This window comes from Canis lupus, chromosome 24 (assembly GCF_048164855.1).
Source record: "Canis lupus baileyi chromosome 24, mCanLup2.hap1, whole genome shotgun sequence".
NCBI classification, from domain to species: domain Eukaryota; kingdom Metazoa; phylum Chordata; class Mammalia; order Carnivora; family Canidae; genus Canis; species Canis lupus.
The window spans coordinates 28,224,541-28,239,250 of NC_132861.1; the positions used below are offsets into that span (position 1 = coordinate 28,224,541).

Sequence of the window (14,710 nt, forward strand, 5' to 3'; positions counted from 1 at the left end):
AAAATATTTATGACCTTCGGGGAAGCCAAAATATTTTAGAAAAACACCACCAAATGCACAAACCAAGAAAAAAAAAAACTAGCTGGACTTCATCAAAATTTAAAACTTTTGCTCTTTGGGCAGCCCTGGTGGCTCATTTAGCGCTCCCTTCAGCCCAGGGCGTGATCCTGGAGACCCAGGATTGGGTCCTGCGTCGGGCTCCCTGCATGGAGCCTGCTTCTCCCTCTGCCTGTGTCTCTGCCTGTCTCTCTCTCTCTCTCTCTCTCTCTCTCTCTCTTATGAATAAATAAATAATATCTTAAAAAAAAAAACTTTTGCTCTTTGAAAGATATTATAAACCACAGACTGGGAGAAAATATTCTTAATATATGTGTCTGATAAAGAACTGGTATCCAGAAACTATAAAGACCTCTTACAATTCAATAATAAAAATACAACCTAGGGGTGCCTGGGTGGCTCAGTCAGTTAAGCATCTGCCTTCGGCTCAGGGCATGATCCCAGGGTCCTCCGATGGAGCCCCATATCAGGCTCACTGATCAGTGGGAAACCTGCTTCTCCCTCTCCCTCTCCTGCTCCCCCTGCTTGTGCTCTCTCTATAAATATCAAATAAATAAATACAATTTTATTATTTTTTAATAAACACAATTTTAAAAAAGAAAAAAGGCAACCTAATTTTTTCAATGGGCAAAAAAAATCAAACATACTCTTTTTTTTATCTTTAAACAAATTTTTATTACACAAAGGTTGTCACATAATTGGATATTTTTCTACTTTGTACACAATTATTCTTACTCTCTACAGAAAGGCTGCTTCTTAACTTTTCATCTGGTGATAGCAAACACTAAAATCCTGATTTTAGGGATCCCTGGGTGGCGCAGCGGTTTGGCGTCTGCCTTTGGCCCAGGGCGCGATCCTGGAGACCCGGGATCGAATCCCACGTCGGGCTCCTGGTGCCTGGAGCCTGCTTCTCCCTCTGCCTATGTCTCTGCCTCTCTCTCTCTCTGTGTGTGACTATCATAAATAAATAAAACATTAAAAATAAATAAATAAAATAAAATCCTGATTTTAACAGAATAGTAGTAAAAATGCGATTTAAATTGAAAGCAGTACATTGGTGCATGGCTCTTGTACTCAGTTATCAGGAACGTACAAATATCTTTTTATTCAAAAATACAAAATAAATTCTCTGTAGGCATGGACAATGACAGCAGTAAACCATTATATGTTGTCAACTGAAACAGTAACTGATGGTTATAGCGATTTTCTTAAATACCAGCCAGCGTTTTCTTTAGTCATTTCCTTCAACTGACTTCTCTGAAGTTATGGTTGAGGAGCACAGCCTTGAGCTTCTTCTCAATTCATTAAGAATGGTAAAGCCCTATTCTAGGAATCAGAACATGCCGCCTCCCATACCACCTCCCATTCCACCCATTCCACCCATTCCCGGGTCCTTCTCTTATTTAGGAATTTCGGCGACTACACCTCCTGCTGTAGTTAACAGAGAGGCCACTCCAGCAACATCCAATAAAGCAGTTCTTACAACCTTAGTTGGATCAATGATTCCTTTTTCCACTATATTCACAAAATCTCCAAGCATAGCATTGTAACCAACTTTGGAAGAACTCTGCATGATTTTCTCAACTATCAGTGATCCTTCAATACCTGCATTCTTAGCAATGGTCATTGCAGGAATTTTGAGTGTTCTCTTAATAATTTCAATACCAATTCTCTGATGGTCATTAGCTGGAGTTATTGAAATCAAGGCTGGAATGCACCAAAGCAGGACATCCGCCTTCTAGAACAAACAATGCCTTTTGCAAGAGCAGCTCCTGTGGCATTGAGGGCATCTCTAACTCTGTCTTTCTTTTCATTCACTTCAACATCATTTGTCCCATCAACCTTCAATACAGCTACTCCATCTGAGAGTTTTGCAAGACGTTCATTCAGCTTTTCCTTTTTCATATTCACTAGTTGTGATATCTAACTGTTCAATGATTTCTTGAATACATTTTTCGATTTGAGCCTTGTCACCTCTTCCTTTTAAAAGCATGGCTTCATCTTTGGTCACAATGACCTCTCCAACTTTTCTTAAGTCGTGAACATCTTCGAGATTTAGAGTCAATCCTTCTTCCCCAAACACTGCACCACCAGTAGCAATAGCCGTGTCTTTAACTTGGTTCTTTCTATTGTCACGAAAATCTGGAGCTTTGACTGCCACAACCTGAAGACCAAATTTTAGCCTTTTTAAAACGAGTGTACTCAGAGTTTCTCCATCAACATCTTCAGCAATTATGATCAAGGGCTTATGGTGAGCATTGGCAATTTCAAGAGCAGGTACAAAGAACTGGACACTAGGAATTTTCTTTTCACTCAATAGAACATAGGCATTTTGGAATTCACATTTCTGACCTCTCGATGTATTAATAAAGTATAGAGAAATATAACCTCGATCAAACTTCATGTCTTCAATAATTTCTAATTCAGTGTTTTTCCATTCTTTACTGTGATGACACCCTTTCTTCCAACCTTTTCCATTGCATCAGAAATGATGTTGCCAATTTCTTTGTCTCCATTTGCAGAAATCAGAGCAACCTGAGCAATTTTCTTCAGGGCTTGTCACGGGTTTAGACTGCTTCTTAAGTTCGGCGATTACAGCATCAACAGCTAACATCACACCTCTCCTGATTTCTCCACAGGATTAGCACCTTTGCTAATCTTCTCAAAGCCTTCCTTGGCAATAGAGTGTGCTGAGACAGTAGCAGTAGTGGTGCCACCCCCAACCTCTACATTGGTGTTATTGGCCACAATTTGAACAAGTTTAGTGCTAATATTTTTATATTTGTCTTTTAAGTCAATTGACTTTGTTACAGTCACACCTTCTTTTGTTACTTTGGGACCTCCCCAACTCTGTTCAATAATCACTGTTCTTCCTTTTGGCCCCATAGTAACGGCTACAGCATTGGCTAAAAGGTCTACACCTTGAAGCATTAAGGCTTGGGCATCTGCACCAAATTTTACATCTTTGGCATAGGCCTGAGTGAGATGAGGAGCCAGTACTCTGGCCACTGGCAAAGGACTGTGGGTAATTGAAGCATTTCTTTGGGACCGTGGCAGAATGTGCTGGCAGTGAGGCAGGCCATTGGAGGCGAGTGAGGCCAAACCAACCCTTCACAGAGAAAGATACACAAATGGCCCATAAGCACATGAAAAGATGTTCAACATCATTAGCCATCACGGAAATTACAAGGAAAAACAATGGTATACCATTGCACACCCATGGGAGTGACTGAAATTAAAAAGACCAATACTAAGACAATACCAAGTATTAGTGATGTGGAACAAATTCTCATACACTGCAGGTGGAACTGTAAATGGTACAGCCAACATTTTGGGAATCTCTTACATGGTTGAACATATACTTACCTCACTACCCAGCAATTCTACTCCTAGAGATATGCCCAAGAGATATGAAAACAGATGTTGACACAAAGACTCATTCATACATGAATGCTCATAGCATCTTTATTCATAATAGTAAAAAAAAAAAAAAAGATAGAAACTATGTAAAATGTCCTTTAGTAAATGAATGGATAAAAAATGGTGGTGGGCATTCAGATGGCTTAATCGGTTAAGCATCCAACTCTTGGTTTTGGATCAGGTTATGATCTCAGGATCATGAGATCAAGTGCCACATCAGGCTCTGTGCTGGGCATGGATCCTGCTTGAGATTCTCTATCTCCCTCTCCCTCTCCTCCTCTACCCTCTGCTGGAACGTGGGCTCTTTATCTCTTTTTAAAAAATAATGTGGTATATAATAGAATACTACTTAGCAATAAAAGAAATATGCTAAACCGTAGCATAAATGAATCTCAAAAACACGATGCTGATGGGATGCCTGGGTGGCTCAGTGGTTAAGCATCTGCCATTGGCTTAGGGCGTGATCCTGAAGTTCTGGGATTGAGTCCCACATCGGGCTTCCTGCATGGAGCCTGCCTCTCTCTCTGTGTCTCTCGTGAATAAATAAATAAAATCTTTTAAAAAACCAACAACACAAAACACTATGCTGAGCAAAAGAAGCAAAACACAAAAGAGTACATGCTGTATAATTTCATTTACAAGACAAATTCAATTTATGGTGACAGAAAGCAGATCAGTGGTTACCTGGGGCAGAGGCAGGGATTAACTGTGGATGAGATGTGGGGTACTTTGGGGGTAATAGGAATATCCTGTATCTTGGATGTAGTTGTATGAATGTATAAATTTGTTCAACTTCATCGAAATGGGGTGTGGTTGCATAATAAATTATACCTCAGTAAATTATAACTCAATAAAGTTAATTCAAAATAGAAAACAAATCCCTAAGCAGTCTGGGGGGGAAAGAGGTTTAATTTTTTTCTTTATTTTTTTATTCATGAGAGATACACATTGAGAGAGAGAGAGGCATAGACATAGGCAGAGGGATAAGTAGGCTCCCTGCGGGGAGCAGGATGCCAGACTCAGTCCCAGGACCCGGATCACAACCTGAGCCAAAGACAGATGCTCAACCACTGAGCCACCCAAGTGCCCCAAAAAGGAGGTTTTAAAAACACTAGTAAGTAACATATGAAAAGGAAAACCACCACTTTATGGAGTCCTAGAGGCAGAGGCTAGAAGAAAGGAGATGTAAAGCAAGTGAGATTCTCTGAAATCCTCTCCCCCGCCTTGGTCTCAGGTATAGCTGAGGGCACAAGGGACAGGACCCTGTCTGCGGTCATCTGTGGGCTCTGCTGACCTTTCCTCTGTACCACTGTTGGCGGTGTCTGCACACAGTTACAATCACCGTCACTATGGGTCTTTCATAGCCACGTTGGGTCTGATGGTCTGCAGCCAGACGCCTTCACATGCACTTCTTATTCGATCCTCTCATCTACTCTTGCTCAGATACCGTCACCTCCATTACTACAGAAAAGGAGACGGAGGCTCCGAGAACTTAGTGACTTTCCCGGGGTCACACTAACAGCAACAGACCCCAGGTTCAAGTCCAAAGTGCCAAGGAACTTTGTTTTCCAAATTCTCTCACATCCCCTATCATTTTGTCCTTGGGAAAAATAACTTGGGTTGTCACGTAATTACAATCACCAGGAGGGATAACATGTCAATCAACAGACCGATAACAGATCTAAGAGGTACAGCTGTGATGTGACATTCGCTTTCTCGCTCATGTATTTCCTGCCACGTGTATTTCTCAAAGAAGGGAGTGACGGTAACTGCTCGTGGTGTTTAACTAGGCTTTACTTAGTATTTCAGTTCAACGAATCTTCTGCGGGTGAGGCATCGTTGGAAGCTGGGCATTCAGCAAGGAGTAAAACATGGTCTTTGCCTTCCAGAAGCTCAAAAGTCAGCCCCGGACCCTCCTGACCAGCGTAGGCCTGTTTTCTCCCGTGTGTGGTCCTAACACCGACTATTACTTCCTCCCGAAATCCCAAGAGCTCACTGCCAGTGACTAACAGAGTGGAGAAGAGAAGGGTCCACGTCCAGATTTCCTGTTTTCCAAGAAGTACCATGGTGTTTTCCAAATCCGAATGGAGGCAGGATCTACAAGCACAGAGCAGTGGTGGCCACAAAACGAAAGAGTCATTTAAATCAGAATCCAGAACACAGTGCGGTTCTGTACAGGGCTCTAAGCCTCAAGCCTGACATCCTCAAGCTACTTAAGAATTGCTGATGTTACATTTGGGGTCGTGTGTTAACAACACTGCCAAATCTGAGACACCAAGGAAACAGTCCCCGAGTCTCCTTACATCTTCCCCTACAAATTTTCAAGGCACATCTTTTACATATCATCACATATACCTCGAATCGCAAACATCCCTCTCAGAAAGGAGGTGGCGTAGAGAGAGACACTCTTGTGATAAGCACCATTCCCTTTATTTCTGCCCAGGCTTTTGAAGGCAAGGGAAGGAACGTACAGGCTGTTATTCCTATTTTCCAGGATGAGAAGCTCAGACACGGAGAGGTAGTAACAGGACAGAATGGACACCCCCTGGTTTTGTGGGTCTCAGTCCTTTTTAGAGATTTTCTTTTATAGGATTTTATTTATTTATTCATGAGAGACAGAGAGAGAGAGAGACATAGGCAGAGGGAGAAGTAGGCTCCACACAGGGAGCCTGATGTGGGACTCGATCCTGGGACTCCAGGATCACACCCTGGGCCAAAGGCAGATGTTCAACCGCTGAGCCACCCAGGCATCCCCCTTTTTAAAGTTTTGACATATTCATCTTTCATTCTCTAGTGCTACATCATGCACATTTATTTGAAAAATTAAAGTGAACTACACCTAACTTTTATTACATAATTATATGCAAAATTAATTACTTTTGATGCATTTTCTTTACGTGAAACACATGTGGAGCAGAAAGCGTGACACAAACCTGATTTTTGGCTTCCTCAGATACACATGGTCCCTACACAAGTGGCCCCTTGTTCATGACACACAAAATAACTTTTGCCTGTCTTCTTAAAACAAATTTAGCAAACACCAATCCATTAAACGCTTTCTCCAGTTGCGTCCATCTGGTCGACAGTGAATGGCGCCCCCTGGTGGCAGAGACTTGTATAACCTTCAAAAGCCAAATTTTCTATTTTTAAAAAGTCACTCTGTATTTGATTATGTCTTCTGCTTTGGTGTAAGGTCCATGAAAAACAGAATCTTTATCTTCTTAGCTCCCTGAATATCCCTCACAGTTAAAACAAACAGCATCTGGCACATAGTAGATCTCCTGTAAATATTTGTTGAATGAAACAAAGGAAGTTCTCCTGCCCACACCAGGTCTTTCATATGCTTTTGCTCCAATTCATGTACAGTGTGTAGCTGAAGCCTCTCTCCCAACTTATCAATTAAAACTCAGCCCCAGTCTCTCAATGAAATGAGCTTCCCGTGCAGCTGCATCTGAAAATATTTAACAGCGAGAATGATCATGTAAATCATATGCAAATTAGATCAGCAGATATACTTTTCTATTTTATATCTAAATAAACTGAATTATGTGGATACCGTAAACCACAATGGCTTATCAAGAAATGTAAATTACTATAAAAATAAATCATCAAATCGTTTCAGTTGTTCCTAAATCATGTGTTCCTTTTTAGAAGTCTTTGCAGTAGTTTCTTTTTTTTTTTTTTTTTTCTTATGGCTACCTGCCAGATGATACCCTTGCCTGAACCATAATTCAACTTAGGGAATCACAGGAAACTATTTATGTATTTATTTATTTATTCATTTATTTGAGAGAGACAGCATGAGTGGGAAAGAGTGAGTGTGAAAGGAAGAGAGCACAAGCAAGGGGGAGGGGTAAAGGGAGGAGAGACTCCCCACTGAGTGGGGAGCTGATGCAGGACTCAATCCCTGGACCCCCGATCATGATCTGAGCTGAAGGCAGACCTTGAACCGGCTGAACCATCCAGGGACCCCATATGAAACTCTTTCAACAACTTCCACATTAGGTTGATATTTGGTGGTGGTTTTCTGTCTTAATCAGTCCATTTCTCTTAGCATCAACAATTTAGTTTTAGTTTTTGGTGCTGAGTCTTCTCTCAACTTCTACTGAATGAATGGGAATTTCACCAAAGAATTTCTTAGCTCTTAAAATACTATTTAATATTCCTACTTATTCAATATTTCTTAAACAATCAATATTTCTTTTACCAACTAGGTCATAAAAATGTTTAGTGAAACATCATATTCAAGAATTGGTTTAATTTTATTAACTTACATTCATCAGCAATTCACAGAGCTTTGTGAACATTGGTCACAGTTTTTATGAATTTTGTCATCAAAAATCCATTTACATATAATTTTTTTTACTTGGCCCTTCTTTGATGAGGGACAGGGCCTCCCTGCAGAGGTCAGTTTTCGGCTTGCCCTACCTAGTCTTTAAAAAGAACTGGCCTGGTATGAAGACAACTGTACCGCCCCAGGGATCCATGGCTAGCTGCTATCTCTGGAGTAGGGTCGGCGCTACAGAGAGAATAGGCAAGAATTTGCCTATGGCACAAAATTTTAGGAGGCTATCCAAACCCCAGTAACCAAGATGACTGGTATTTTAATGCAATATTGTCAAAGGTCAAAATGCCCCAAACCCATGATAAACAAAATGTCAAAAATTTTAAGTAAACACAAGATTGGATAGGGCTGAGATTGGGCTAAAGTGAGTAAAGTGAGTGATGCAAGTCCAGATAGGATCCTGTGTCCGTTGGATTTTGATAATTCGTTCATATGGGGGGTTTTTTGCATTAATTTGGATTTTTTATTGCATTGATGATTTCTCAGCTATGACATCAAAAACTCACAAACAACAAATGAAAAATAGATAAATTAGAACTCCTCAAAATTGAAAACGTTTGTGCTTCCAAGTACACTATTAAAGACATGCAGAATGGGAGAAAATACTTACACATTACATACCTGATAAGTAATTAATACCCATAACATATAAAGAGCTCCTAAAACTCAACAATATATAACCCAATTTTAAAAAAACAAGCAAAAGGGGATCCCTGGGTGGCTCTGCAGTTTGGTGCCTGGCTTCAGCCCAGGGCCTGATCCTGGAGACCTGGGGTCGAGTCCCACGTCGGGCTCCCTGCATGGAGCCTGCTTCTCCCTCTGCCTCTCTCTCTCTCTCTCTCTTTCTGTGTCTCTCATGAATAAATGAATAAAATCTTAAAAAAAAAAAAAAAACAAGCAAAAGACTTGCATAGACTTTTCTCCAAAGAAGCTATATAAATGGCCCAATAAACACATGAAAAGATACTCAGCATCACTAATCATGGAAATGCAAATCAAAATGACAATAAAATACCACCTCACATCCATTGATTGGGATGACTATTATAAATAAAGATATTTTTTTAAAAATTCAAGTTTTGGAGAGGTAGAGAAATTAGAACTCATGCATTGCTGATGGGAACTTAACATGGTGCAGCTGCTGTGGAAAACAGTATAGAGGTTCGTTAAAAAAATTAAAAATAGTGGGCAGTCCAGGTGGCTCAGTGGTTTAGCACCGCCTTCAGCCCAGGGCCTGATCCTGGAGTCCCGAGATCAAGTTCCGTGTCGGGCTCCCTGCATGGAGCCTGCTTCTCCCTCTGCCTGTGTCTCTGCCTCTCTCTGTCTCTCTGTCTCTCTCTCTCTCTCGGTGTCTCTCATGAACAAATAAATAAAATCTTTAAAAAATTAAAAATAGAAATATTTAATTCCGCTTCTGGGTCAATAGCCAAAAGAACTGAAAGTAGGAACTCAAACAGATGATTTGTATGCACATGTTCATAGCAGCATTATTCACCATAGCCAAAAGGTGGAAGCAACCCAAGTATCTGCTGACAAATGTAGAGATACACAAAATGTGGTCTCTCTATACAATGGAATATTATTCAGCCTTAAATAGGAAGGACATTCTGACATAGGCTACAACATGAATGAACCTTAAGGACATTATACTAAGTTAAATAAGCGAGTCACAAAAGTGCAAATACTTTAATTCCACTTAGGTTCCTAGAATCATTAAATTCATAAAGACATAAATTAGAATGGTGGTTTCCAGGGGCTAGGAGGAAGAGGAAGTGGGGTATTCATGTTTCATACGGCAGAGTTTCAGTTTGGGAAGATGATAATGTTCTGCAGATGGATGCTGGTGATGGTTGCAAAAGAATGTGAAATGTACTTAAAGCCACTGAACTATACACTTAATATTGGTTAAAGTGATAAATTTTACATGACGTATGTTTTAGCATAATTCCCTAAATACTGCATTAAAATATTATTTGTTTTGATTACTGGGGTCTTTTTACTTCTCAAATTCTGCACCTGAGAAGAGTACTTCATTTGCCTAACCCTTCTCGGGTCTGCTCTGGAACATTTGTCAGACAAATGTAAACAATTTTCTGGTTTTCTTATTAGTAGAATTATGCTTCTCCCCTACATGAGCATGGCCATGAGTGGTTGTGGGTAACCTTCTACTCCTGAATCTGGCCGCTGGGAGGTAAGGACCTGGTTTGGGGTGGGGGTGGGGAGGCAGAGTGTGGCTGACAGTGGATTTGGAATGCGGAGTCATGGACCAGCTATGGAAAAGTCTTTGAGAAAAGATATAAGGAACCAAGGAGAGAGTGGGCTTGTGGGAAGTGGCCCATTTTACAAATGGCTGCAGGAAAGAAATCTTCAAAGAGAAAGCATGCTTGCCACATAGTGTGGTCAAGACTTGCTCTCAAATGTGGGACACATAGGTGCCTCAGTGGTTGAGCATCTGCCTTCAGCTCAGGACATGATTCCGGGATCCTGGGATTGAGTCCTGCATTGGGTTCCCTGCGAGGAGCCTGCTTCTCCCTCTGCCTATGTCTGTGTCTCTCATGAATAAATAAAAACCTTAAAAGCAAAAGACTTACTGTCAACTGCAATCTGCTCCAAGGGGACTGGGAAGGGTGCTGGAGGGTACCTAGGATTGAAGGAAGAACTCAGGAACAGGGCCTTGAGGATAGGAAAGCCCTTAGAGCTTCCAGGCCTGTCCCTGTCCATCCATCTCTTACCTCTGTCCACTTGGCTCAGTTCTGAAGACAGCTTCTCTTCCCACATCTAGGAAAGGGGCCTCCACCACCCCAATTCACAGTACTGCAGCTTAGCAAGTCTGGCAAACAAAGAACATCTTCCTTCCATGATCCACTTACCAATTCCAAGAAAGGAATTACCAGTTTGCTCAGGCTGCCTTAAAAAAGCACTCTAATCCAAGGGCCTTAATAACAGAAATGTATTTTCTCACAGCTCTAGAAGCCACAAGTCCAAGATTAAGGTTGGTTCCTCCTAAGGGCTATGAGGGAGGTGTCTCTTTCAGGGCCCTCTCCTTGGTTGGTAGATGGTCGTCTTCTCCCTTTGCCTTCACATTGTCTTCCTTCTCTATATGTCTATCTCTGTCCAGTTCTCCCTTTCTTAGAAGGATATCACTCATATTGGATTAGGTAAGGTCTACCTTCATGACTGTGTTCTAATATGATTATCTAAAGACTCTATCTCCAAATCAGGTCACATTCTGAGGTACATTAGAACTTCAACATATACATTTTTAGGGGAGACACAATTCAACTCATAACAGAAATCACTGGACACCACCTTTGCCAAGGAGACTGGACACTGTGGTTGATCACACAGCATCCCTATGGTGGGTGGGGGGAGGTAGGGGAATACTAGAAGAATGCTCCCTCCTTCCCTCAAAGCAGGAACATTGTGAAGACAATAAAAAGACTGGCCAGTACATTCAACAGTAAAGCTTACTGAGCAAATCTTCCCATTACATTGAGTGAAGAAAATTTTATGCTTTGATATCTATGGTGCACTGTGAAATAAAATGCACATAAATTATAAAGAGCTTGTTTAGTCCATCATGTGTGAATTCACAGCCACATTCTCCCAGCTCACCATTGTGAGCAAAAGGGAGTGCAGCCCTGAGGTGGAAACCACATTTCAAATTTCCTCATTTTCACTTATTCACAGAATGGTATTTTTAGGCCTTGAGCTTGTGCACTAGTATTAATTTTAATGTAACTAAAAGAATACCTGGACAAAGTAGTTACTAGAAAAAACACTGGTCTGAGGGTAGGAGGCCTGTCTGGAGGCCTAGTTCCAGTGTTTCTTTCTCCAGAACCCAGGTTTTTCATGTATAACATGAATCTTACACTGGTCAAGAAGTATCTCTAAGATACTGTTGGGTAAAAAAAGCAAGGTGCAGGGCATCTGGGTGGCTTGGCTGGTTAAGCGTCCCCCTCTTAATTTCAGTTCAGGTCATGCTCTCAGGGTTGTGAGATCCAGCCCCATGGTGGGTTTTGGGCTCAGCGGGGAATCTGCTTGAGATTTTCTCTCTTCTCTCTCTGCCCCTCCCCCCACCACACCCCCCTAGGCATGCGCACTCTCTCTCTCAGTAAATAAATCTAAAAAAAAAAAAAAAAAAAAAAAGCAAGGTGCATATGTACCGAAAGAATTAAAAGTAGGGACTCAACCAGATATCTGTACTCCCATGTTCCTAAGCAGCATTATTCACAATAGCCAAAATGCAGAAGCACCCCAAGTGCCCATCACAGATGAATGAATAAACACAGTACATACAAGATTATTCATCCTTTTTAAAAAATATTTTATTTATTTATTCATTAAAGACAGAGAGAGAGGCAGAGACCCAGACAGAGGGAGAAGCAGGCTCCCCACAGGGAGCCTGATGTGGGATGCCCTGAGCCAAGGCAGAGGCTCAACCGCTGAGCCACCCAGTTGTCCTAAAATCATTCAGCCTTAAAGAAGAAGGAATCGCTGACACATGCTATGTACCATGTGGATGAATCCTAAGGACATTATGCTAAGTGACATAAGCCAGTCAGAAATGGACAAAAGTTGTTTGATTCCACTTTTTTGAGGTACATAGAGCGGTCAAATGCAGAGACAGAAAGTAGAATGTGGTGGGGGGAGGGGGGGTGCCAAGGGCTGGGGGGAGGTAAAGAATAGGGAGTTATAGTTTAGTGGATAGAGCCTCAGTTTTGCAAGATGGAAAGAGCTAGAAGATGAATGGTGGTCATGGCTACAAACCATACGAATGGACCTAGTACCTCTGAACTATAGCTATAAACAGATCGTGAAACTAAAGAAAGCTCATTTGAAGTGAGCCTGGAAGCCTCTCCTGCAGCACACCCCTCCTGCAGCCTGCACAACCAGCAGAAAGGACAAAGAGAACTATCTCGATTAGGGAAGACATTCTTACATAGGAATTTTATCTCCTGCTTTTAAGGGAAAAAAGGGAGATCCCCGCCACCACCCAACCCGCTTCAGCAATGAAGCACTAACCACTGCTCACAGTCAACGAGAAACTGCCAGACCTCGAGCTCTTGTTTTTCTCCTATGAACTTGCAATTAAAACAACCTTCCCCAATTTCTTTCTAAACCTAACAAAAGCTGATCTTCCCTTTGTCTCTTCAGGCCTGCCTACAGTTCTCCAGAGTTTGCTTGTACCAAACTGTAGTTCCTCTGCTATTCCTAAATAAAATAATTTTGCTGGTTAAATAACTGACCGATTTCAAGCCTAACAGGTCTGGTTAAGGTGGTAAATTGTATGTTATGTGTATTTTACCAATTTTTTTGAGAAAATGAGGAATAAGGGATCCCTGGGTGGCGCAGCAGTTTGGCACCTGCCTTTGGCCCAGGGCGCGATCCTGGAGACCCGGGATCGAATCCCACGTCGGGCTCCCGGTGCATGGAGCCTGCTTCTCCCTCTGCCTGTGTCTCTGCCTCTCTCTCTCTGTGACTATCATAAATAAATAAAAAAGAAAGACAAAAAAAAAAAAAAGAAAATGAGGAATAAGAGAAAGATACAAACCAGTATGTGTTAACAGGTTACTTTCATGTTCAGAAAAAAAAGGTGTGTGGGGTGGTAAGGAGGTGGGTAAGAATCTAGTATTTTATTTTCTTGGATTTGCATTTTTAAAGTCTGGAAAGAATAAAGTTTACCTGGATGGGGGTGTGGGAAGTGGGCAGCTGGAGAGCCAGGGTGAATATGACAGTTGTCACAGTATCCTTTATAAGTAGGTCTAAATGTATATAAACAGGTCTCAGAAATTCCCAGCTGCAGAAATATCCCAATTTGAGAGTTATATAATGGTCATGTGACCTCAGAATGATAACCCTTTCTGGCAAGGGTTTACCTTGACCTGCCATGGACCAGTGCCTTGTTTTCTCTCTTATCTTACTTGAAACGCAGAATGAGCCCTTAAGCCAACTCAGCAGAGCACGTTCCTCTGGAAGGAGTCCCACTCCCTTGAGAGCAGTGAATCCAGGGGGCAAAGAGCCGGCTCAGCTGGGAACCTTCCCTTCAGAAGGTTCTCCTTCTGAAGGTTCCATCTTTCTCCTTGAATTTCCATCATCTCCATGGACATTCTTTCATTCTGTGATCTTTCACTCGTCAGTTCCCACACCTACTTGCCAAGTGCCCCTTTATCTACTACGGAAGGCTCGAGGGTCCTGTCTCAGGTTTTACTGAAAGTTGACCACACCTGTCACTGTCAGGGAGCAATGAGAAACCCAAGTGAGGTTGGGCAAATCTATTCCTCATCACACTTCTGAGGGGCTGGACCATTGCTCATGGCAATCTCTCTTTCTCACTGTAGGGAGTCTCACTTCCAACGCTGGTCAGCCTCATACAGATGCACAAGGGCACTCTCTGGGCACCATTCCAGGTATTTGGTTGTATAAATGATATGAACCAGTATCACCTGCCCTTGCATCAGAATTACTCGAGTGCTTTTAAAGACATCCATTTGGGACGCCTGGATGGCTCAGCGGTTAAGCATCTACCTTTAGCCCAGGTCGTGATCCTACAGTTCCAGGACTGAGTCCCACATCAGGCTCCCTGCATGGAGCCTGCTTCTCTCTCTGCCTATGTCTCTGCCCCTCTCTCTCTGTGTCTCTCATGAATAAATAAATAAAAATCTTAAAAATAAATAAATAAAGACACTCATTTCCTCAGCCTCACTAGTGAAGAAACTACTAAGAAGGAAACTCCAGAAAATTCTCATTCATTGGGCCCCTACTATGTACCAGGTGCTTCCATCCATCAGCCTATTTATTCTTTCCCCAGTCCCACATAAAGTTGGTACCTCAATTGTCTTCATTCTCCAGGTGAGAAACTGAGGCTCAGATGAGGTGAGTAATTTG

At 41.9% G+C, this 14,710-nt stretch overlaps 1 pseudogene; it reads right to left on the reverse strand.

Annotated features, from left to right (window-relative positions):
• Positions 1-1,390: 1,390 nt before the first annotated feature.
• LOC140616467 (60 kDa heat shock protein, mitochondrial pseudogene) lies at positions 1,391-3,095 on the reverse strand (annotated as a pseudogene).
• Positions 3,096-14,710: the final 11,615 nt, after the last annotated feature.